Consider the following 26,835-nt stretch of genomic DNA (forward strand, 5'->3'; position numbering starts at 1 on the left):
TGTTTAAATAGTTTATATATTTGTTTCGATTATTGTGCATAATGTAGATTGTATAATTGATTTAAATTTTTGTTTCTTTAATTTCCGAATCTTTTCGTTGACAAAAATATCTCAAGGATTTCATGATTTAACATTTAATTGATTTATCATATAGGTATATGCAAATTATATATTTGGAAAAGATGATACTAAAAAGTCAGAGAATTTTATTAGTTATCTGGATTTTTTCACATTATTCTACATTTGTCTCAATAATTGGACATTTTTTATTAAATCAATATACACTTTTTCTTGACTCCCAGCTAATTTTCTGTGTTGTTAAAAATCGATTCATCTACAGCGTGTTCGTTAATTTATATTTTCATCGTCGTGTTATTTTATTTCAACGTGTTTAATAGAGACAAAACTAAAAAAAATTGGATATAATATAAATAAAAAAAGGTGATTGTTTAAATAGGTTATAGTGACATATTTGTTTCGATTATCGTACAGATTGTATAATTGATTAAAATTTTTGTTTTTTTAACTTCCGAATCTTTTCGTTGACAAAAATATCTCAAGGATTTCATGATTTAACATTTAATTGATTTATCATATAGATATATGCAAAATATATATTTGGAAAAAATAAAAAGTCTAAATAATACTAAAAAAAATAATGCTAAATAATACTAAAAATAATACTAAAATAGAAAAAATTAATTTCTGGTCTTGGAAAATCTGAAAAGGTCAGGAAATTTTTTTCATCGAGTTTGCTTGACACTATGACTTTTTTTCTTTGTTAGACAATTGTCTTAATAAGATTTTTTACTGTTATCTGCGTCAGTGAATTTCTAAGAAAAAACAAATGTTTCTTGAACTTATTGCGTTTAAAATTTAAATTAATCATTTATTTTTAATTAATGTATGTCGATCAGGGTGTGGCGTTAATTTTGTTCGTTTAAAAAAATTATTTTCCATATTGATCGATTTTTTTATTTTATCGATATTTTTAAAAATACTTTCAGGAAAAAATATTCAAATTAATAAAATCTTTAACGCTAAGAAATACTGTATAAAACAGATAAAAATATATATACAATATTAGTATATAAAATTAAAAATTTTTTAAAAATAAAACACTAACGCAAAATTTAAAAAAAGAGTTATATAACACAGAAAGAAAGAAGAAAAAATTAACAAAACATTTATATTAACTATACATATGCTTATCTGTTTTTTTTCCATTGCAAACCATTTATCTAATTATATTCATTTTGTGACACGTGCATTATAACAAAACAGAGATAAGAAACAACTTATTCATTTGTTATATAACTTGTACATTAGTTATGTAAGAGTTAAGTTTCTATATAAATGTGACGCAGAAAATGTATAAAGGTACGACTTTTATAAAGAAAAACGTGACAAAAGTTCAATACTTCTAATTATACATTTAACACGTGGCACGACTTCAAAAGGAAAAACAATACGAATAGGAAAGAAAACAATATAGTTTTATATTTAATTAATTCTAACCCCGAACGCAGTTGATGGCCTTAATCGTGTTTGTTTATACGAATTTAAGTAAGTGAGTTTAAGCCAGATTCGTGTTCTTTCGAGAAATCTCAATTGTCGTAAATCACTGGGGAAAGAGAAACTAATCGAAACTCGGTTCTCTTTGATGTTCCGATCGGTAATCAAATTTATTTCATTTATGCTCTTTCTTCTTATCTTTTAAAATAAAAGCATCGATCGGGCGAGTAGGTGTACGAAAATAATATTTCTACGGTTCTCTCATTTCGATTCAACATCTATAAAATATATACACACAAAACTCCGGCAAGGCACCTAGAGAGGGAAAGTTCCGGGATTGTTTTCTCATCAAATGTAATTTAAAAGCAAAACATGAAAATCCCACGGGAAGTTGGCTGCAAAATTACGTGTTTACCGTATGCCTCCACAATTGAGAGTACTTTTCAGGGAGCAAATCCCGCAAGTTTGCCTTAGTTAAATATTCTTATATGCGAACGGCAAATTAAATCAGCACTCTTAAATATTCTCTTCTATATCATAATCAATTCGCGAATCAAATTGCACGTTATTTAATTGATAGTTATCGAACGATGGAACGCGCATATTTCATGTTTTTTTTCTCTCTTTTTTGTGCGTTGAGTGCGAAAGATTAATGATTAATTTCTCGTGCATTAGCATAGTAAAATATTAAATAACAAGTTGGCCATTTAAATGGATAATTTGTCTCATTTGTTACTTAGCCGTTATTTTTGCTTTCATCGACTTTCATAATTAGTGGATATTTTTTACTGTTGTATATATTAAACTAATTATCGTCGCGATAACTTACGCTTAGCATTTTCCTTTTTTCCCGATAATATTCTAAAATTTCAGACGATATTGTGCATTTAAAATAACTGATATTATATATACACTCACGTAGAATTATGTAAAAGGGGTTTAATTTGGGAGAATTACAACTTGAAATAAATAGCAGAGAATGTATAAATAATTATTTCCGCTAAGATAGCTACGGATATAAAGTTTTCATAAAATTACAGTTAATTAAAGGATGTATTCTAATTTGCTAATAAAATACGTCCGGTCATACGTTCGAGGAAAAAGAAGTTTCGAGTGAATTAATTAGGAGGAGAGTTTATTTAATTCACGCACGATTTGTGCGCTATTTGGGTATTTTTCAGCGACTATTCAAACAAGTAAATAATATATTCAAATGTGTAAATAAAAAGAAATAGCAAATAATATTTTTGCGGTATTTCTTGTATCAACAAAAGTTGAATAGTTCTCTTCATTCGATGTTTACGTTTTGCAATGTTGTATACATGGTGAGATATATAAACGTTGTATACCGTGCGGAAAATATCGTGGAAAATTTTGCGGAAAGTTATATAACGCGGTTGGCGGAAAGAGAAAAAAAAATAATAATTACTACGCTTCGAAAATTGTCGTACGTTTTAAATGATATATTAGTTTGTTTCCCATCAAGAATCAGGTCACGTGAGACATACGGAATTTATCATTGGATGCGACGTGGTCTTTAACAGACTACTACTCCGTTAATAGAACTTCTAAATTAAGTCGACGATGAAATACCTTTTCTCGTAAGCATAGAAGCGCAGCGAAACGAATATTCGCAACACAATGCATTTGTATTTGCATATATGCACATTTCTACCGAGCTTAAAAATCCGATGATAATATATAATATACACGTGCTGTACCTAAATTATCCATATAAAGAAAAATCACGCACCGATTTATCAAAGTTTTTTTTTTACAATAACACACTGTAAAAAAATATGTAATATATTACACAAAAATATGTAAAATTACATAAATAATAAGTGTAAAATTACACGATAAATAATAGAAATGATTACCTTTTCATTATTTATCATGTAATTTTACATTTATTATTTATGTAATTTTACATATTTTTAATGTAATTTTACAAAATTTTTTTACAGTGCATCTTAAATTGCACGATTTTCGGAAAACGCAAAATATTGAGAGTATTTGACATTTAAAAATACAAAAATGCATTTTTCGTTTAAAATCTAATCTATATTTATTTTGGGGGGACTATATATGTGCATATATAAATTATCGTTATCAAGAATGATGTTATTGACGCAAACACATACGTATAGTTGTTATAAATTAGAATTGTGGCGATACATAATAATCAAAACCAGGCGTGCGAACTGATTGCATTTACATATATCCACGGTATACGAATATAAATTTCTATACCTCTCGAAGTTATACATATAGATATAATTGATATGTAGAATGCGTATGTAGCATAACAGAGAATAATTAGATAATTAATAATTATATTTCTCAGGGAGATAAATCATATTCGAAAACAATTTTGGTCTCTCTTTTTTTCACGTTTTGTCACAGACGGTGTTTGCTGTTATCTAAATAAAATTATACAAATGATCATCTAGATGAAACTTTGTGTGGCGTCATCTTATCTTTATACAGATAATAAAAATATGTATTATCTATATCAGCATCTTATCGTTAGATAAAAAAAAGGTATTGCTAGATAAAATAATTTTCAGATAATTTTGCAATTTAGAATCATAGCACATAAAAATACGATAAAATTTATAAATAAAAATATGAAGACATATATTTTTATAATTTACATTTTTTAAAATGATTATCTAGATGGATCGCCATATAATTTTATCTTTTAGCTAGATATATTTACAACAAAATCATCTTCATCTTATCAAAATAAATTTACATATTTTGATTTCATCTTTATCGAGCTGATTTAAAAATCATCCGAGCACAACACGCTTGTCACAGATATTTTCCCGTGTAATGCAGCTGATATTTCGCGATATAAAGTAACACGGAAGAGACCGCACGACTATAAATTTTTAAGCGACTTCCGTTTTGACGCCACACCCTAAGTTGGCTCGGCTGGGGTAATAATTTAGTTACAAACAGGCAGAACATTTTTAAAGGTAGGAAGGTTCTCTCGCTTCGCGGAAACACGTTTTCCGTCGCGAAGCGCAAAGATAGATTAGGTATATATATATACACATACATATATGCGTGGAAGCTAAAATTCCGTAACAATATTATTATACACGGCGGGACGAATTTTCAAAGATGCTTATGTTGGCACGAAACATCGTCGTAGCTCTTGAGCACTCGAGGCGCCGAGTGATACTATCCATTTGTATATGTACCAGGCACGGTACTTTGGGAACGGAGCGAATTTTCCCCAAAGTTTGAGTTTGCCCAAAGCGAATGTCACGAACGTCGCGAAAGTATCTCTCGACGCAAAGTGAAATCCTAACGATACGGATATTCGCATACGTGTCGCAACGCATAAACGTTGTTTCAGCACCGAGTTTCGTTTACATCTTCCGTACGTGAGGTATTAGAATTTCTTATATCTGCGCAGTCATATCATTAAAACACTCTAACGCGAAGCGTTTTAGCGATATTAGCTTTAAACCGAAGTTTTTTTTTATTTTTTTTTATTTTTTTTTTATTTTTAAGAAAATCGAGGATTTTTCGTCTGTATTTATTAAACTTCTTTTTCCAATCATCGCTATTATAGTGAAAAATTTGTTCTTTTTCTTCTTAAATTACTAGTAATTAAATATGTTTAGTAATGTCATTTTTATAATTTAATATAGGAAGTATAGATGGAAAAATATATATATAAAAATTAAGGATGTGTTCAATTTTATTTCCTATAATATTCATATTTTTCTTAGGCTAAAAATTTGATTTTTTTTCCTTAATTTATTAGTAATTAAAAATGTTTAGTAATGTTATTTTCACGTGCATTTTTTTTCTCGGAATGAAACATTATTTGTACAATAATTTAATTAAAAGTATATGAAAATTAAGAATGTTTCCACACACTGAGAATTTTTTCTTAAAATTTATCCCGAAAATCGTGAAACAATATGTTATTATAAATAACAAATAATAATATAATAAATTATATAATCGAACATACAATTTTTTATATCATTACTCTTTTTTTATTGCGCTAAATATTAATCAGAGAAACTTATAAAAATTCCTACCACAATAAATAAAAGAAAATTCTCTCTGCGCAATTTTACATCTCGAATGATAAATTTTATTTCCTAATATCCACATTTTTCTTGCACCAATATAATCCTTTTCAAGTGCAACATTTATGCTAACGATACATAAAATTAAAACGAGCAACGTGTTACGCGAATATGTCAATTTCCCGGGAAAATGCCCGCGAGAGAATTATCGAAAAATCGCGGACGCGATATTTCAATTTTCTACGCTCGATTATATCTCCGAGAGTGCGCGCTTACACACGCGAGAACAAAATTTGCATTCTGTAAAATTGAAATTCTCGGAAATCCGGGCACTCTTCATATATGACGCCGCGAGAGAGAGTCCCTCTCTCTCAATACTTAACGAACACGTTGCAAAGGACTTGCAAAGAGTACATTTATCTAGGAAAGGTGAAGAGACACATTCATCAAATGTGTACTTTATCATTGACTTTTCTCTCTCTCTCTCTCTCTCTCGGTGGTACACTGAAAAAAATTTATTTAATTTGAATAATTATTTATTTCAATACTACCAAATGAATCATTTATTTGAAACTAATAATATTTATTTGATATGAAAAATATATTTATTTAATATAAGAAAATATCCTTTTCAAAACAAATAAATATTTATTTGTTTCAAATAAATGATTGATTTGACAGTATTGAACTAAATATGTATTAATTTAGTCATTTTTTCAGTGTGAAAAAAAATTATTAACTTGACTAAATCTTTCAACTAAATTACTATTTTGTTAATTGAACATACATTAGTATTTAAGTAAAATATACGTTTTGTTAGATTTAATATGTTACATTTGATTTAAATACTTTTACAAGGTAATATATTATAAACGACCTAACTGTCAAAAAATATTTTTTGACAGTTGGGTCGTTTATAATATTACCTTGTAAAAGTATTTAAATCAAATGTAACATATTAAATCTAACAAAACGTATATTAATGACTTAAATACTAATATTATAAACGACCCAACTGTAAAAAAATATTTTTTGACAGTTGAGTCGTTAATAATATTATCTTGTAAAAATATTTAAATTAAATGTAACATATTATCGTAAAAATATTGACAGTGAAATAAAATTACAAAATATTTTTTAAAATTTCAAAATATATTACAAAAATATTTTTTGACAGTTGAGTCGTTAATAATATTACCTTGTAATTTTATTTCGCTGTCGACACGGAAATGATTTTTTAAATATTAAATATTTTTATATGTTCAATTAACAAAATAATATTTAGCTGAAAGGTTTAGTCAGGTCAAAAAATTTTTTTCAGTGTATATGCGTGCGCACGCGCGATCTCGGGCAATGGGAACAGGCTTATACGCGCGCGCGCGTGCGTGCCTTTGAAATAACTGGGATTCCATTGCGAAAGTGTGCGCGCATACGGCGACAACCTGTTCGGAGATAGGACGAAGTAAACGGGTGCGTATAGGCTGCTCTTAAGCCGTTCGTTTTCTCGTCCTCGTCTCGTGCTTTATGATTTAACTTTGAGAAGCATGATCCGTTTCGCGCAACTTTCGCGATGCGAAACTCATTTCGTGACTCTCTTTCACGAAATAAGACTGGCGGAGGCAAACCGGTAAGGGATTTCAAGAGTTGAAATGGTACGTCTACGAGAGAGAGAGAGAGAGAGAGAGAGAGAAAGAGATATATATGTATATATGCGCGTTATTAATTATTTAATCTCGTTTCACGCGGGAAACTTTGTTACGATCTTGTTACACGCTCTCTTATCTTGATCAATACGACATGGCAGATTAATGTCGGGTCAATTGCTTCATTATTATACTGTTGCGAAATAGCTTTTATTTTATTTTATTTTATTTTTTTTTTTTTTTTTTTTTTTTTTGTACTGCGTGTCCGAGAGAATTTTCTTATTTTTTTTCGCGTCAGGAAGTTGTTTATCGAGTTTTTGAAGTAAACTGTCGGCAAACTTACAAAAATGACAGCGATTTTTCTTATTAGTTATCTTTGACAAGTCGGTCTCCTTTCTATATGCTAGGGAAAGAATATTACATAAGTGTATTTTTGTTTCTATATATAATATTTATTTTTATCTAACAACTCTGCGATAAATACTCAATCAATTACTTATCAATTACTTATCAATATACTTTAATTACGTGATTATAATTATACGTGCTTGATAATACACGGATAATTTTGTAACATCTATATCTTTGCAAATTTCTTTCTGCGAAAAAAAAACACGTATAATTTAATATGCAGTTATGTTAAACTATACAAGTTTATTTAACGATGTGCATTTTTATCTCTTTATTATAAGTAAACGTTTCGAAATAGATAGCAAATAGTTAACTTTCGAGCAAGTTAATTAAATGAATTTAAGACTATTATAAATTCGTTTTAATTACTTCCGATTACGTTGGAATGCATAAGTCACGTAATATGATTTATGTCATATATATATATATACATATCAAATTTGATTCTGCTTATATGGGATTCACTTTGTAATTACAGATTACAAATTTCTCTGGGCATGAAAATTATATATATATAATATATACGCGCACAAAATTCGTTTTAAACTACATTTCGGTCCAAAATTCAAGGTCTTTTCGCGTGAAAATTGTATTTGCATCGTGTAAAATTTATACACCGATATATGTGTATGTAACAAACTTTTTGTATATATTTGTAGGTGTATTTAATTTATACCTATGTATTCCGCAGACGCTATCAATCATTCTCAATTAGATTCAATCGTGCTAAACGATTGAAGATTGAAAGAGTATAACAACTAACAGGAAATTGCGTGTTTCATTCACGCGTTTCCAATAAAGGTGACACGTGACTTTAAATACATGGTTATAAAAAATGCGCGTATACAACATATTAGGAAGAAAACTTTCCGAGGAATTGATTATTTTTATTTTTACTTTCTTTATATGATTTCAATTTTATGCACTGAAAAAAGTGTATGTGTGAAATTATAGATTGAAGATTACAAATTATATGTAATTTTATATAAAATATATTCTTATATATTTTCAAGATTAAAATTATTCCACTGAAAATTACACATATAGGAAATGTTATAAATAAAATAGATAAAATAAAGTTCTAATAAGGTAAAAATACTACATTTAAAATTACAAGTGATTTTTGCATAAAAATAATTTTATCTACATTTTAATATGTATTTTCACTTGAAAAAATATGGAAAAAAATTGCACTGATAATAAAATAGTTTTGAACAAGTATAATTTCCATGTAAAAAAGCGCCCGGGTTTTTTTCAGTGCGTAGATCGGTCGTCGAAATATTAATTCGCCGAAATGAATTGACAGCACGAACGGGAAGATATATCCCTTATCTCAAGAGATGTTTTTTTTATATATAATTCACAAGAAATCAGCAACAAAATTTTCCGCGAAACATTCCGTCAGCCGCGGCGGAATTTCAAATTTAGAATGCGAAAAACGTGTATAGAACTTGCCCGATCGATCTGACAAGCTCGAAAACTTAAAACGACGTTGTGTTGCAAATAAGCGGATAAGATCTTTGACAGTTCTTTAAATACGCCTGATATAGCTTGACCTACTTCTCTATCAACTACGCGGGAGACTCGAGAGAACAGCATGATTTTACAAAATAGCTTTTACACGTTCGATCATATCTCACGTAACAGATATCAAAAGATATCGAGTGGTGAATCAATTTATTTAGCTATTTTACCCAGCTCTGTCTTTCTCTCTCCTTCTGTTGTCGTAAGATTTTGTCACGTCTATTTGTTTGCATTCCTCCCATATCGACTTTCGTAAATGATTCCGATTGAACACACGAGATTATTCCAGAGAATAAGAGGAGGATTGATGGGGGAGCTCGAAAATTTTCATCCTACATATATTTAGGTATATATGTATACACACATCTGACGAACCGAATCTCTATCGAGATATACCGGATTACAAAATAAACTTGTTTGATATACAGTTCGCTGTCAAAGGAGGTTTTCTCACGCGTTTTACATACATACATATGCAGACACCACACACGTGGGTTCAATGTCGACGTGTATCATCCTTCATTGATAATTGCCTCGGCGAAAGGAAGGCGGTTGGAAAACAACGCGGATCTTCGCACGTTAATTACGGCGAGAGAGCGTCGTTTGCCTTAATATTAATGAAACGCGAAGTACGAAACGGCGGAAAAATCTACCCCTTATCTCTCTTAATTATTCAGTTGCGCGACGAATGTCAAAACTTGCGAGAAATGCAAAATGCGCGGAACCAGCCTACGATAAGGGAAGCAAAATACTTTTACGCGGATGTTGTGTACCTTGGATCTCGCTAATTATCCTTTTAACGATAATTACAGAACTTTAAAATCAGCATAATTTTTTTAATATACCTCTGCTTGTAGCCCAATTAACTTGATGCTACGCGAGCATCATTTAGTCTTTATTCAGAAAATTGTTTTATTTTTTCGTGGACTTTTTCCGCGAGTATTTTTATTTTAATATAGCTCTCTCATTTTTTAAAAAATTTGTAAAGGATTATAAAAATAGGGAAGTCACAAAAAATTTTTTTAATATATTTTATATTTTAAATATATTAAATATGTCGCGCTTTTCTATTCATTATCAGGCTTTATTTTATTTAATATATTTATTAGACTGCTTTTTAATAAGTAATTTAATGTACACAGAGAGAATTTTCTTTTAGAATTTATCCTGAAAAATCATGGTAACCATGGGATATGGTATTGGAAGAATTTTTATAAGAGTCTCTTTAAAAATATTAATATCTTATTAAGATATCAAATATTTTCGATTAATTTTACTATGTACATATTTACATATTACCTACCTAATATTTGTTATTGCGGTAAATATTTAATCAGAGACTTTATAAAATTCTTCCAATATTGTCTCACGATTATCATGATTTTAAATTCTAAGAGAAAATTCTGTGTACATTAAATTAATTATTAAAAAAAGGTCTAATAAATATATTAAATAAAATAAATCCTGATTATTATAGAACATTATATACATATATTTTTAAACAATTTCAGGGTATAAATTCTGGAAAAAATTCTGCGTAAACATTTTTGTAAAATTTTTTCTTTAAATCCATAGTGAAAGGAACAGATTCTTACGAAATTAATACAAAGGTGTATTTTTAAAAGAGAGGAGCGTGCGACTAAAAAAAGACCGAAGAGAAATTATCATATTCAGAAAAAAATACACACATAACATTACATTACAATGAACTGTCCTTGTAATACGTCTCTATTTTTTTTCTCTTTTACCCAGTGATCTATCGGGGCTATCGGCATGGCAAGTAATGTGGGACAAGGCAGTGGCAGTGCTCTAGTGCTGATTGTATTATCGACGCGCCATCGATGTCGGCCAGTTCCACTTTTAGCCAGAGGAAAGACGTCGTATCTACGGCTCCAACGTAAGTATTATCCACCATCAACATTTCCGCGCGCCTTTTCACGGTTGTAAACCCTTTCGTAAAACCAATGAGCCGCGTCGCCCCTTTTGAAGCACGTCTTGATTATCTCCTGACTACTTGTTAAAGGAAAGAGGATAGCTCGAGCGAGAAAGAGCGCGTCTCTTCTCCGAAATTATCCACCTATCGCGAAATAAGAACCTCGATGACACGATCTGGAAACCAGGACATTGTCAGGGAATTTTACTATTTATCCGAATTTTTTCACATTATTCTTTCACTAAATTTTTGGTTTTTTAACTTCAGAACCTTTTCATGGTTGACAAAAATATCTCAAGGATTTCATGATTTAATCGATTTATTATATATAGATATATTTGGAAAAAATAATATTATAAAAAAAATAATACTAAAAGAGAAAATAAATTTCTGGTCTTGGGAAATCTGAAAGAGTCGGGGAATGTTTTTCATTGGGAGTCTGCTGGACACCCTGCGATCGCTCCGAAATGTCAATGCGCAGACATGGTTAATTTTTTGCTCCTTTCGAGTAAATTAACATATCGCCTAAAAGCCGGCCGCATTTCATTAGGATGATTAATGTCGAAAGCTGACGCGTCGCGAATCGAATCTTTATCGCTGCACGTCGGAGTTTATTGGACACGTCACGAAACACTCCGCGACGCGGTTGGTCGATATGTATGCGTAACTTCTCTCGGAGTTGCAGACTTGTAGACGGATCAAGTGCGCCGCGACGGGACTTCATTCGCAACTTCTTCTTTCGCCGCGCTTCATGCATGACGTGTCTTTAATGAGAATATCCGGATAGAATAGTCGGAGAAGGAGACGGAGGGAGGGCTAATATTCGATTACCGGTCGCGAATGCCGGAGGATCACGTTTTGTGTGCAAACATGCCATCCCGTGCTATTCTCGCGCGCTGTTTTAAAAGCAAACAATTTACTTTGCGAACGCCTGCGCGTAAAAAAAATATCGCATTTTGTGTATCATAACTTTGGTCGAAAAAAAAAAGGGAAGGAAAAACAGAAAAAAAAAAAAGAATTCCACTTTGATTTCACGCAAAATACATATACATATATTATTGACGATTTTTTTTTATCTTTTGAAATATTTGTGCTGTCGTTATTGATATTTCCGGTTCTTGTAGAGTGCTCGGTGATTTTTTATTTTTCAATAACTTTGATGTTACTCGACATTTTTGAGATACTTGGGATCAATTTACGAAGAGTCGAAACTGTTAATTGACTATCGAGTAAAGGAACTTGAGAGAAGCGATCGCGAAATTTCTTCAGGGCTCTCGAAAACTCTCTATCGCGACGATGATTGCCCGCGGGCGTTATTTGCGGTATCTCGATTCTAAGGGAACCTCAAAGCGAGATGCTCTTAAGGTAAAAGGTATCCCGATCTATACAAGAAATGTCTGCGTCAGCATGAAAATCTTGTTACACGTATCTGTCGGAATTATATACAGGGTGCTTCAGGAAGAAAGTTACGTATTTCAAAAGGTTGTAATATGGACCATTTTGAGTAAAAAAGTTCATATTAATATGTGTCCAATTTTCAATAGGTGTCGAGTTACAGCCGTTTCAATGTTAAGGGGATTCTTTCCGTCCTTGAGAAGTCTGTTGTTTTTTCCTGTTTTATCGACAAAATGTGAGGTTAGATAAAAGAATAGTACATACTATTTTGTATTACAAGTGCAGGCAAAGTGGCTTTGTGCGCGTTTTCTGTGCGCGAGGTGGCCGATCGCACGCCGCCATTTTGCGACGGCACGGTGCGGGAATAACCGTGTTCAATGTATTGCCTACGGCTTCAGCCGTGGACAATGACTTTGAACGCGGCTCAGCCGTAGGTAATGGCTTTGAATGCGGCTTATTCACTCACCGCGTCGCCTGCTAGATGGCGGCGTGGGAAATTGGCCGCTTTCCGCACAGAAAACACGCACACAAAGTGCCACTTTGCCCACACGTGTAATACAAAAGTAGGTTATTCTTTTTATTGACAGTTTGTACATACAGAATAAGATCAGACCGGATTTGGCATTGGATAAAGGAATATAAGTGAATCTTTAGATATCAATTTGGAAGCCTAGTAAACGAGAATAACTAACCTCACATTTTGTTTATCTAACCTCACATTTTGTCGATAAAACAGGGAAACAACAAGACTTCTCAAGGATGTTTAGAATTCCCTTAACATTCAAACGGCTGTAACTCCAAACCTATTGAAAATTGGACGCATGTTAATATGAACTTTTTTACTCAAAAGGGTTTATATTACAACCTCCTGAAATATGTACCTTTCCTCCTGAAACACCCTGTATTTTACAAGACATTTTTTCTTTCGCAACTCTTCGCTTTGTTTTTTTTCTCTCTCTCTCTCTCTCTGAAAGATCGACTATAAGGTAAATTATCGCCGTTATGGTTCGACAGTGTCTGTCGAATGGCTAATGAGCGCCATAAATTTGTTGTTATACGAGTGGTGTAATATCGTCATATGATGTAAGCGGAGATCCGGTGTACGCGAAGTACGGAGATTGAAGACGCGCGCGCGCAAAAAAAGGAAGAACTGGAAAATCGATGGCATATAATTCGATCCTCTCCCCCTTCGAAAGGACCGTGTAATGATCACCTTGAAACGGCAGAGTATACTTCACAAAGTAGAAAGTATGGATTATATCGGGCGACACTGACGTTTACCTGTTTGTCTCCGCATTAGACGGAGAGAGACCTTTTCGCCAAATTACCGTAATCTTCCCATTATTTCTCAATTTCACGATCGTTTTCGACCTTCCGTAGAGCACGCGCGCAAAAGCGGCAGCCAAGTTATTCCTCGAGGAAAACAAATTAACGCGTTTAACGCGGTGAACGCAAAACGGTGCGGACGAAAACATCCGCCGTGCGGAGCAAGATCGCGTGTGTTATCTATTATTTGCGCGAAAAAAAAACTTGTTATTTACCGTGGAGTCCCTCTGATTGGAAAATACCACGGGATATGTACTCCGTCCCCCTTTTTCCTATAGAAATCGGCCTTTCATTACGTAAAAAAAAAAAAAAAAAAAAAAAAAAAAAAAACTTTTCATTTTCGTACTATTTCGCCGAAAAATGTATTATCCGTACATAATAATATTTAATATTTATTTTGTATTTTTCCCTCGGAGAGATCGTACATAGTATATTTATATTTAATTATTGCGGAAAACTCCATTTACGTTCTTGCGCGAATAATTCACTCCTTTCGCCCTTCCTCTCTTGGGAAATGTCAAAAAGCAATTTAGACGTTTAAAAGCTCTATTGCAATATTGCGCGAAGCCGTTGCGTCATGCGTAATATACGAAAATATACCTTGGTGACAAAGCAGGAACTGTACCATGACTAAACCAGCGATTGTGTGTGTGTGTGTGTGTGTGAAATTATAAAAGAAATTCGCTGATTGCGAACTCGGTCGTGTTTATCTATTCGCCGGTTTCGTGCTCCGACTCGGCCGCTGATTTTTATCGATAATATTCGTGCCTTGCAAAATATCTATGTTACGCGAACAGTAAATGAATATTGTAAAGCCATGTAAATCAGAGCTGATAAAGTTAATGTATGATAATTGTCGTTTAACCGCATGTACACTTATACGTATAACGATGACAATTATTGCTGCAATGGCAGTTTTTAATTTTTCTTCATTTATTTTATCGCCCTGTTTACTCTAGATTTGCTTCCCCTTAATTTATTAATGCATGAGACGTGTCAGCAATTTCTTGTCGATACTGATATACAATATCTCATAGTATTGTTACATTAGATTAAAAAAAAGACTTGTAATATATTATACACGTTGCTACAAGCTCTTTATGCATGGATCCAGCTTGATTGTGAAATGTGGAAATTTAAGCGAGAAGAGAGGAGTTTAAATGGAAAAGTTTAAACAAACAAACGACGAGGAGGAACTTGGGGGCGATATAGCGATTTCCAATGAGCATCGCCTAAAATACAAGCTCGCAAACTCCGCAAACTCGCTAAAAGTAAAATCGTATCGCTATTTGTGCGCGAGTGAAGTGTGTTTAGCTTCGTTTAGAAATGAGCGTGACGAGGAATAAGCGAAATCGGCGAAAAACAGTCGGTCGACGAGAGAGAAAGAGAGAGAGAGAGACAAGGTTAAGGAAACGTGCGACGTTGCTGAAATAAGTTACGCAATCGAGATAAGAATGAGGCATATATTTTTTCTGCCTGTGTATTTTTTGTTAGACAATCGAGAGACCATCATCGACTTGTAGCCGCAACTTGTCGTAAGTAAGTAATGACAATAATATAGGAAGTTCCGCCTCTTTCACGACAGACTTGTCAAATAAATTCCAAGTCCGCGAAGGTCAGGAAAGTCGGGGAAACTTGTCGAATTTCGCGATAACTGCAAGGTTTTTTGGTTCGACTGGTGATAATGATGCTTGCACGTGATAAGACATTTATGAGTATTTGTTTAGAAAAAAAAGAGAATTTTCGAAGAATTTTATGAGTGAGTTTCTCTGATTGATATTTATCGCAATAAAAATATTCATATTTTTTTTATTTAACTTTTATAAAATTTTTTCAACATCGTGTGCTACGATTACCATGATTTTCGGGGTAAATTCTAAGAGAAAATTTCCTCTGTGCAGCTAACGAAGAAAATTATTCGCGCACTTTTGCAATCTCCAATATTTATTTCGCTCATTCATAATTGGTTTTTTCTTTCTCGTGAAGCGTTGCAATTAGGCTGCTTTTAGCCTGCAACGATGAAAGGTTTATTGAAAGAGAGTTTATTAGCACTTTGGAAAGTGTCATCGGTGTGCATAGCGATCCTGTTAGAATATGGTAAAACGTTGCAACCCCAGCGGGTTGTTATGGCAACCCCTTCATTTTAGAGACATGATTATGTGTCACGCGACTTGATATGACGTTAACGTTTATCCTATTCAGAATACATTATTGCACAATGTCTCACTAACTGTGCATCACATCATATATATATGTGTGTGCAAAAATAAATGAATCTGTCTACGTTGCATGATTGAAGTTTTAGTAATTTATTCGTATTGTAAACGGCTAATTTAAATAGAGAGAGAGAGAGAGAAATCGAATGTTCGTCACGAACTGCCTCGAGAATTGTGTATATTAACAAAACATTTACAATTATATTTGGTTGCAGCTTATACGCGCACGTCACAGAGAAGTTTTTCTTGGAATTTACCTGGAAAATCATGGTAATTATGAGACAGTATGGTATTGAAAAAATTTGATGAGAATTTCTCTGATTAATAATATTTTTGCCAAAATAAAAAATATTAATACGATATGTTTGATTAATTTTACTATGTATGTACATAGTAAAATTAACTATATGTATATATTAATATTTTTATTGTAGTAAATATTAATAAAATTCTCTCAATATAATGTTGAAAAATTTTATAAGAATTTCTCTGATTAATATTTTTAATATTAAAAAATAAAAAATATTAATACAATATAAAATATGTTTGATTAATTTTACTATGCACATAGTAAATTTAATTATATGTATATATTAATATTTTTTTATTGTGGTAAACATTAATCAGAAAAACTCTTATAAAATTTTCTCGATATGGTATTGAAAAAATTTGATAAGAATTTCTCTGATTAATATTTTTGCCAAAATAACAAATATTAATACGATATAAAATTTTTGATTAATTTTACTATGTACATAGTAAAATTAAGTATTATGTATATATTAATATTTTTTATTGTGGTACACTTATAAAATTCTCTTCGTGAGATAAATAAAAATAATGCGAACAATAACCATTACCAGTATTTTTCAAAGCATTATTTAGAGCGACGTTTTTACAGAAAAGAAGAAATATGTTACTAAAGTATATTAAAGTTATTTATTTAAATCAATCTATTCCTTATTCCTTTGTCATTCATTTCGACAATCGCTCTTCTGTATACTAATTTTGGAAAAAGTAGTTGTGTACACTAGAGAAAAATAGATTGACCCCATCCGTCTAGACGATCCAGAAATAGATCATCCAGATAGAGAAGCTTAAAAATAGATATTATACTAAAAATACAGCTATCGAAAATGCGCCTCAAAAAATATTACAAATTAATCTGGTGGTATCAGCTGTATCGATCACTTGACATTTAACTCTTTTTGTAGTCTTATTATTGTTCGACGTTGTAGGACCACAATGCAGCGCGGATCTAATATAAGATCTCGGTTGATTCATTACATTTTGGCTTTAAGGTGCGCTTATAAATGTGTCCGTTTTCGCAGATACATCATTTGTGTTTTTATTTTCTCTAGATCATTTTTGAAATTTGTTCTATTCTTGTATTTCACGATAAACGATAAAACGACCGTATCTCGAGTCCATTTATCACCCCGTTTCATTGAAGCTTCTGAGAATTTCCAACTGAACTATTATTAACACATGCGTGATTCTATCTTTCTCACGGGAAAATTTATCTCAACATTCATATAACTGAGAAAATCATTTTTATGATAAATAGATATCGAGCGCGCGTTGCGACTCTGGAATTTATATTTTAAAATTGTCCAGTTTTTTTTTTCCAGTTTTGTTTAGTCAGTCATAAGAAAATATATGGCCATCTCGTTTAAACCGGACGTAATCGCGTGAAACATTCGCGAATATTGTAGATCAGTCCAATGCGTTATACGATATACGTGCGGGAACGCGCATAAAACTCGCATGAACGAGCATAAACAAACATGATTCATAACCGCGTCGCTATTTCAAAGAGATTCCCTCTAGCTCGTTGGAAAACTATGGCGACAGACGGCGAGGATTTTGCACGGAAAATTCCGCGTATATATCGAAATTAATTGAACGAGAGGCGCTTATGCTAAATAAAATATTCTGTGGAAAAATATAGGATAAAACCAGAGTGTTAAAAAAACCTAAGAATTGCATAAAATTCGTGAAAAAAAATCTGTGAATTTTTCATTTAAATATTCAATAAATGCGATAAGGTGTTCCTTCAAATTTTTTCAAGAAATGATACAACAGAGAGAATTTTCTCTTAGAATTTACCCTGAAAATCATGATAATTGTGAGCCAATACCACATTAAAAATATTAATATTTGCCACAATAAAATATATTAATATTTTTTATTCTGATAAATATTAATCAAAGAGACTTATAAAATTCTTTCAATACCATATATACTATCCTATATGATTTTCAGGGAAAATTCTCTTGTGTTGATGGTATTAGAAAATCCATCTCGCGTATAATTTTGCGGGGGCCCTTCCATGGTCGATTTCGTCTATTAACGCAATTGGGCGGAAGTATAATGGAGAAAGAGATAGATATTTCGGACACTTTGCGCGGGCAATAAATTTATACTGCCAGGGTATTTCTCCCTCTCGAATGCGTTTAAGCCGCGTGGTTTCGCTTCCTTTGGCCGCGCATTTCGGTGTGAACGCACCTTTACACCGCATTTCGCTCCGTTATCACGAATAATTTACGATCCTGCTGTGCCTTGGCCTGTATCTACAATATACCGCGCTTAATTCCACCGCAATAGCAGCGGCCTGCTTCTTTTGTCGTTTCTGCAGTCGCAACTAACTAGATCCTGACGTCTCCTCGGTTTTAGACAAAAAGGACCCAAGTTTCGCCTCGGGCGTGTCGTGTGAGAAGCTGGCTACTTTCTTCTATTACAATTTTCTTTTCCTTCGCAAAGCTCTATCGATCTTTAAAAATTAAGGAAATTACGCGATCTTTGCACTGTACAAAAATTTGTTGACTTGACTAAACCTTTCAACTAAATCACTATTTTGTTCATTAAACATATATTAGTATTTAAGTGAAATATATACGTTTTGTTAGATTTAATTTGTTACATTTAATTGAAATATTTTTACAAGGTAATATTATAAACGACCCAACTCAAAAAATATTTTTTGTTTATAATATTACCTTGTAAAAATATTTAAATTAATTGTAACATATTGTCGTAAAAATATTGACAGTGGAATAAAATTACAAGGTAATATTATAAACGATCCAACTGTAAAAAAATATTTTTGACAGTTGGGTCATTTATAATATTGACAGTGAAATAAAATTACAAGGTAATATTATAAACGACTCCCCAACTGTCAAAAAATATATTTTGACAGTTGGGTTGTTTATAATATTACCTTGTAATTTTATTCCACTGTTGACACGGAAATGATTTTTTAAATATTAAATATTTCTGTATGTTCAATTAACAAAATAATATTTAGTCAAGTTAACAAATTTTCAAAACAAAAATATCTCAAGGATGTCATGATTTAACATTGAATTGATTTATCATATAGATATATGCAAATTATATATTTGGAAAAAATAATGCTAAGAAGTCAGGGAATTTTTTTCATTGAGTCTGCTGGACACCCTGCTTTTTTCGAAATAATAAAAATATGGGGATAAAGAGTGCTAATAAATTGACGGAAATGCTCGCTCGGGTTTCGCAATATAATTTGAAATGTCGAAGGAGAAGTTAGTAATTTTGGGAGTTTCGGCTAATTATATCGGCGCGTTTCAGCTTTAGTTGTCGTAGAGTTGTCATGACAACAGATTCATCGATACAAAGGTATATACCGCGTCAGAGAAACCGCAGAGCTCGACTACGTCCAATATATCGAGAACTTGATTAAGTCGAAACCGGAAAGGGGGAGATGGAAGGGATAAATTTGTTAACTGCGTCAGTTGAAAACGTTTGTACATTTAGCTTTCGAATTATTGGACTTATTTGATTGATATATTTCGCGATATATACCTTCGAAAAGACAGAGACACTCTTCTTTATCTGTATTATTTAACATTTTCGAATTATTTATATATTTCGAAATGCCGTTCTCGGTGATAAAATTTGCTTTACCATTAGTTTTTGAATAAATTTATTTAATTAATTCTAATTAGAATTAAATTATTTTTTTTATTAGTTGTCTGCCAATTTTTTTTCGAGCTTAAAAATATATTACTTTGTGTCATCTATCAAATTACATTTCTTTCCTTGATATACTACTTATAAATAAATATTATGTGTATTATTTATTGTCGTTATAAAATATTAATATATTTTATATTTACGCATTTGTATTTTAACGCGTAAATATTTGATGAATTATTTACCTTAAATTCATTCTGCATTTAGTGATCTCTGGCAGTAAATAATCACTGTACTTACTCTATCTACACTCTATTAGTTTGTAAATATTATACACAGGTACACCAATTAGTGACTATTTGTTGATTATTATCAATACATCAACATCCATCAATTGCAGATAGTGAACTTTAGACGTGCAAAATTAATAGCATTTAAATATTTAAATCTCATACAATATAGTTGGTTAATTAAAATAATTATTACATATAACGGCAGAATAATCATTCTCTGGGAAAATTACATTATACAACAATATATCTTGATTGGTTATTTACTATATATTATGTTACCTCTGGAAAATTAATCTCGAATTATTCCCGGATAAATCGACTATAATGCGTATCTCTGCTTGACATTTTGCGCGATTCAGAATTCAAGTTATATTTTTTCTAGATGAAAAAAAATCTGTAGAGAAGGAAAAAATTTTTTTAATTTATAGCGTTAGTCGCATTTCTGGCATTTTTGACGTGTTAAGACTAACGAATAAAATCGCAATATAAACAAAAATATTAATAAAGATTTAAAAAAATTATTTAGTACATTTTATGCATTAATTATCATTATTGATAAAATATAATTTGAAAATATCTGATATGTATCTGAGATACTATTAAAGTATCTGTATTTATATACATTTTATTTTGTGTATTTGTATCTTTATCTATAGATGTATTTTTTCACACGTATCTGTATTGTAAAAAAGAATTGTTAACTTGATTAACCTTTCAATTAAATATTATTTTGTTAATTGAACATATAAAGATATTTAAATTAAATGTAATATATTAAATCTAACGCGTATATTATTTACTCAAGTACTAACAGAATTAGGCAGATACTTCGAAAATATTTAAATAAAAGATACAAGATACTGTTTGACATATATTTAAATACTTTGAAATACAATTATTTTTAAAATTTTCTGATTATATACTATATACTTAATATTAAAGTAATTACAAAAAGATTATCTACTATTATTTAATTTTTTAAATAATAATAATAATAGTAGATGATTTTATTGTAACTACTTTAATATTAAGTATAATATATAGTTTGACGGTAGAATTATATGAAAATAATATCAAAAATAAGTTAATATTTTAACACTTTAAAAGATAGGTTTATTTATTTGAACTTTAAACTTTATAAAATAATAATAATTAAAATAAACATATATATAATAGTATATATTATATATGTATAATATAGCATATATATATATATATACACATATATATGTAATTACATAAGTACATTTAAATACAAGATACATTTAAATTAAAAAATCAATTACAAAATTCGAAATCGATTATTCGATATTTAAATACTATATTTAAATAAGATACATATTTAAATACGTATCTCAGATACTTCAAGATACATATCTGCGCAACCCTGAATACTAATATATGTTCAATTAACAAAACAGTGATTTAGTTGAAAGGTTTAGTCAAGTTAACACACTTTTTACATTTGAAATGTATCTCGATCTCACTCATCACTGATTAATACACTTGGAAAACATCGTATAAGAGTTTTCTTTTCTTCGAGGAGGGATTCTAATCGCTCTAATTCTCACGACATAAATCGGCGCTCGAGGCGTATCGTCTTGTTTACAGGAAAGTTATTATCGTCGCGTTTGTGTTTTCGGCACACTCGGTCAGCAGTCATTTTCGTAAAGTCTCGACACAATTTCGGACGGTATTCGTGTACCGTTCGCTCCACTTCAAAAGCGAGAGGTATACACCTTAGTTAAATTCTCGTGCAATATAATTCGCAACTTTATTTTTCGCTGTTTCGCGGAGACGAGGAGAGAGAACGGATTTTTCGTCTAACACAATATATAGTTTTTTTCACCGTTCTTGATTCGTTGTTTTCACGCTGAAACATATACATCTCAACGCAACGGGAAAAAAATAAATGGAGGAATAACTGGAAATTCTACAAATGCAATCGTATACGCGGAAAAAAATATTTAACTACCCTATAGCGAAATTTTTTATGTGTAACTTATATTTTTCACTATAATTCTACGGAGAAATTTCAGTCTGACGTTCCGCGTTGTGCGGCTGAAAAATATGAATTTAAATTTCAGATGTAGTATACGCTAATTATAACAATATTTTTTCTGTGTAAAAGAAACAATTATTTAACTTGAAAAATAAAACGATAATTCGCAAAGAATAGAAAAAAAATGTAGCTCACTTATTTATATTCTCTCGCGTACACTGTTAAAAAAATATGTAAAATTACATTAAAAATATGTAAAATTACATGATAAATAATGAAAAGGTAAACATTTCTATTATTGATCGTGTAATTTTACACTTATATTATTTATGTAACTTTACATATTTTTGTGTAATATATTACATATTGTTTTACAGTATAGGCGATACAGAAAGATTCGATATTGAAAAGTCGATAATCATTTTCGAGCAATTGAAATTGCGACAGGAGAAACCTGTTAGACTATGTCAATCAGCGATTTTTTCTCGAATTACGTGCCGCCTTGGTGACAAGTTCCACTCCACGATTCTATGGCGTTTAGTGTTTTCATGACTCTCGAAATAGTGTCCTGATTGAGACGAATGACGGCGCACGCTCGCAAATCTTCCTCTCATAAATCTGCCTCTAAATATAAAGCGACGAGACGACGTCACCTTTCAAGATTAATCTGATATTGTCAGATGGATGATTCATATTTCGACGATTACTTTAAACGGGTATGAAAAATAAATCAATTGTTCCCGCGCTAGATAAAAGGACACACGAGAAACGTTTCGTTTCGTCGGTCTTATTCCAAATATTGGACATTGTTATTTTTACGGTATCGATTTTGTTCTAAAATTTCTTCGAATCGCGCGACCCGCTTGGAAACTATTACGGGCTCATTATGAAACTTAAATTGTCAACGTTATTTTTAACGACGTGTCATTCCAACGCCTTATTTAATGGTCATTTTTGCATTTTTTATTCCCAGTTCAATGTACGCGTAAAATTATCGAGATTAAAAGCAAGCGTGAAATTACCAACGAATAATAATTTAAATTTCATTTGACATTTTTACCATCTATTGAATGCAGTGTTTTTATAACATTATTACGATTAATTAAACTCGTTTTTACGATGCCGTGACGTGTGCTTGAAAAAAAATAAAAAAATAAAAATAACCGGACTTTTTAAATTACGAGAGCTGAAAGGAAATACATTTCAACTCTTTTCGTGGTCTGGGAAACCCTCCCGTTCGCATAAAGAAAAAAGTTAAACATCAAATATGAAGGGTGTACATTCATAAATACGAACGCTAAAATAAATATTTTACGTTTGTTTAAAAAAATATGTTCGCTCTTTATGTAGCAGTTTGCCGACAGGAGTGAAACATCAAACCCATCTCGCGCAGTCAAGAGTGGCCGATAAAAATAAATTCAAATTGAATTAGTTTTCTGCACTTTCAGAGAAAAGTGAGAGATACATTCGCGAGACGTGGGATCGTAAATATATGAATGCGGGTTCGTTCGGACGCAAAGATATTTGCCCTAAAAAAGATACGTGCGCGATGTACTTATTTACGAAGTTGTCTTTTGCAACACATTTTTTTCTTCCTCGACGCGTCATCTATTTTTGAGCACACGGAGAGAATTTTTCGTTACGTTTCACATTTTCGTTAAAATTCACTGCACATTTTAGCATGTCTGACAATAAGCCGAAAATGACCGCGCTGCATGTTAAAATTATCATGAGTGATTAAGCCGGATTGAAATTACGTCATAAAATTTATATAAAGTTATTATTACATTTGTGACATCTATTTTATTTTAAAGATTTAAAGAATTACAAGTTTCTGACATATTTTCAAATTATTGTAATTTTACTATACGCTACCTTTTAAAATTATACGGAAAAAATGGTTATTAAGTACAGCTAAATTTTAGCTTATATCCTTATATTAAACATGAAATAAAGTAACAGATTTTCTTATTTGTTTTTCTATCGTGAGCTTTTTTGTTTTATTTTTTTGTATTATTTTCTTGTGAGAACTTTAATCTGTCAATTACAAAATTTACGTTTTTGTGATTGTGCGCTGCAACAAAAATTTTGTCAACTTGACTACACCTTTCAACTAAATATTATTTTGTAAATAGAATATTGTATAAAGATATTTAAATTAAATGTAACATATTAAATCTAACAAAACGTATATTTGACTTTAATACTAATATATGTTTAATTAACAAAATAGTAATTTAGTTGAAAGGTTTAGTCAAGTTAACAAATTTTTTTTTAGTGTAAATTTGAAAAAGGAAATTTTTTCATTGCATAATTGTACGCTGCAAAAAAATTTTGTTAACTTGACTACATCTTTCAACTAAATATTATTTTGTAAATAGAATATTGTATAAAGATATTTAAATTAAATGTAACATATTAAATCTAACAAAACGTATATTTGACTTCAATACCAATATATGTTTAATTAACAAAATAGTAATTTAGTTGAAAGGTTTAGTCAAGTTAACAAATTTTTTTTCAGTGTAAATTTGAAAAAGGAAATTTTTTCATTGATTGTGCGCCGCAAAAAAATTTTGTTGACTTGACTACACCTTCCTATTAAATATTATTTTGTAAATAGAACATTGTAAAGATATTTAAATTAAATGTAACATATTAAAATCTATCAAAATAATAATTTAGTTGAAAAAATTTAGTCAAGTTACCAATGTTTTTTCAGTATAAAAAATTTGAAAAGTCCGGGAATTTTTTTCATTGAGCTGGACATCTTGTAGAAGAAGATTTTCTCCTCTGCTGAATCTCACGGCACGGGAACAATAAGTTGCTTTCGATTCGCGCCAATTAATCGCGCCGGTAAAACGGTAATTTGAACTCGATCCGAGTTTAATCACATTCTATACAATAACATACAGTATGTCGCAGGGTATGTGTCTCTGTCTTATTGCTATAGCGCAACTCGAGACTTGGGGCGCGCGCGCTACAATAAACTCGCGTTATCGCGCCAAACGCGACACCCGACATTGTCGGTGAGACACCTACTTACGCGCTCGAATTACCTCGTCGTAATAATGGTAATCGCCCAGCGTGGCGCTTCATTAGTCGAATAATCGATTTTCATTCTCGGCCGACAATTATTCAAATATTATCGTTAGCGATATTAACGCCAAATGTCAATTGATTATCCCGTAAACGCGCAGGAACTCATCGCAGGAAAAATCATATTTGCGGTCGCGTCCAAATCACATTCGCTCGTTATCGAATTTTATGATGAATAAAATGAAATGACAACGTGATTATTTTAAATTAAAATTATAATTTTTTTTTTACATCCTAACGAGATTGAATTCGAGATGATTAGTTTATTGTTATATTTATGTTAATGTACACTGAAGAAAAATTTGTTAACTTCACTAAACTTTCATCTAAATTCCTATTCTGTTAATTGAACATATATTAATTTTTAAATTAAATATATACAGTTTTGTTAGATTTAATATATATATATTTAATTTAAATATTTTTATATATTCTATTAAAATTTTTTCAGTGCACAATTTTAAAAACGTAAAATTTTATAATTGGCAGATTAAAGCTCTCGCAAGAAAATAATACAAAAAATAATATAAAAAAGCTCAAGAAAAATGACACAATAAAAAATTCTGTTTTTTTATAAATTTCGAAATAAATTAAATCTATACCGATAAATTACTTATTATAATAATTATTTACTTACATGACTATTTATTTTCAAGATGCGCGAGCACTTGTAATTTCGTTCACTCTTGCAAACTTTTTTCCGTGCAATTTTCCCTTTATTCTTCGTTGACATGACGCGGTCTGTAGTTATTCGCGACGAAACAAAAATAAAGAAAGCATCGCGAAAGAAACATTTAAGTAAGAGATAAAGGAAAGATGCAGTTTCAAGATAAAGGATAAGAAAAATAGGTAAGATGAAACAGACAAAAGAGAGCAAAGGTTCGCGAGCTCGCTGTATTAAGCAAAGGATTAAAATGTACTTGGCGAAGAAAAAGATACTTTAAAAGATTTTTCGCTTAAGTTCCACAGCGGAACACCCGATACATATTTTTACCCTTCGCATATAAAAATGATTACGTATGACGCGGGCAATTTTCGAAGAACCGCTCGTGAGTTACGACGCATTGCAAAAGTGCGTATGGCACATCGACGTAACGCGGCGTGGGTGACGCAACAAATTCTCTTCACTATAGAAAGAGCGAGAGAGAAATGAACGATCAAAAGCAATTTCGGCCCCTTTTAATTCGGCCCGAACTTCTTACGTCACACCTATCTAATTATGGTCGGCTTTATAACAACGCGCCGCCCGCGGCATCTCGTATTATTGTTGTTAATCGAGAGATCGAGGCCTTTTCTCTCTCTCTCTCTCTCTGTCTGAGTCAACTGTTGACGTTTGTTTCGAGGGCGCCTTCGCCTTGCCTCGATATCGGCCGACAACAACAATGGAAAGCCGCTCGAATGCCGAATCGATGTCACGGATCGAAAGCGCGCCGCCTTCGTAAATATCCCGCGCTGTCGCCGCG

General features: G+C 31.4%; 1 protein-coding gene across 4 annotated transcripts in view; it reads left to right on the plus strand.

Moving 5' to 3' along the window:
- Window positions 1-26,835, plus strand: part of LOC114931926 (insulin receptor) — a 114,282-nt gene that overhangs the window by 16,152 nt on the left and 71,295 nt on the right. For all 4 annotated transcript variants that reach the window (XM_085483265.1, XM_085483255.1, XM_085483261.1 and 1 more), the window contains exon 2: window positions 10,904-11,048. The gene's annotated coding sequence lies outside the window, so the exon portion shown is untranslated. The remainder of the gene's footprint in view (window positions 1-10,903; window positions 11,049-26,835) is intronic.

This window comes from Nylanderia fulva, unplaced genomic scaffold, assembly GCF_048542155.1.
Source record: "Nylanderia fulva isolate GAGA-0341 unplaced genomic scaffold, ASM4854215v1 Scaffold10, whole genome shotgun sequence".
Classification (NCBI taxonomy): domain Eukaryota; kingdom Metazoa; phylum Arthropoda; class Insecta; order Hymenoptera; family Formicidae; genus Nylanderia; species Nylanderia fulva.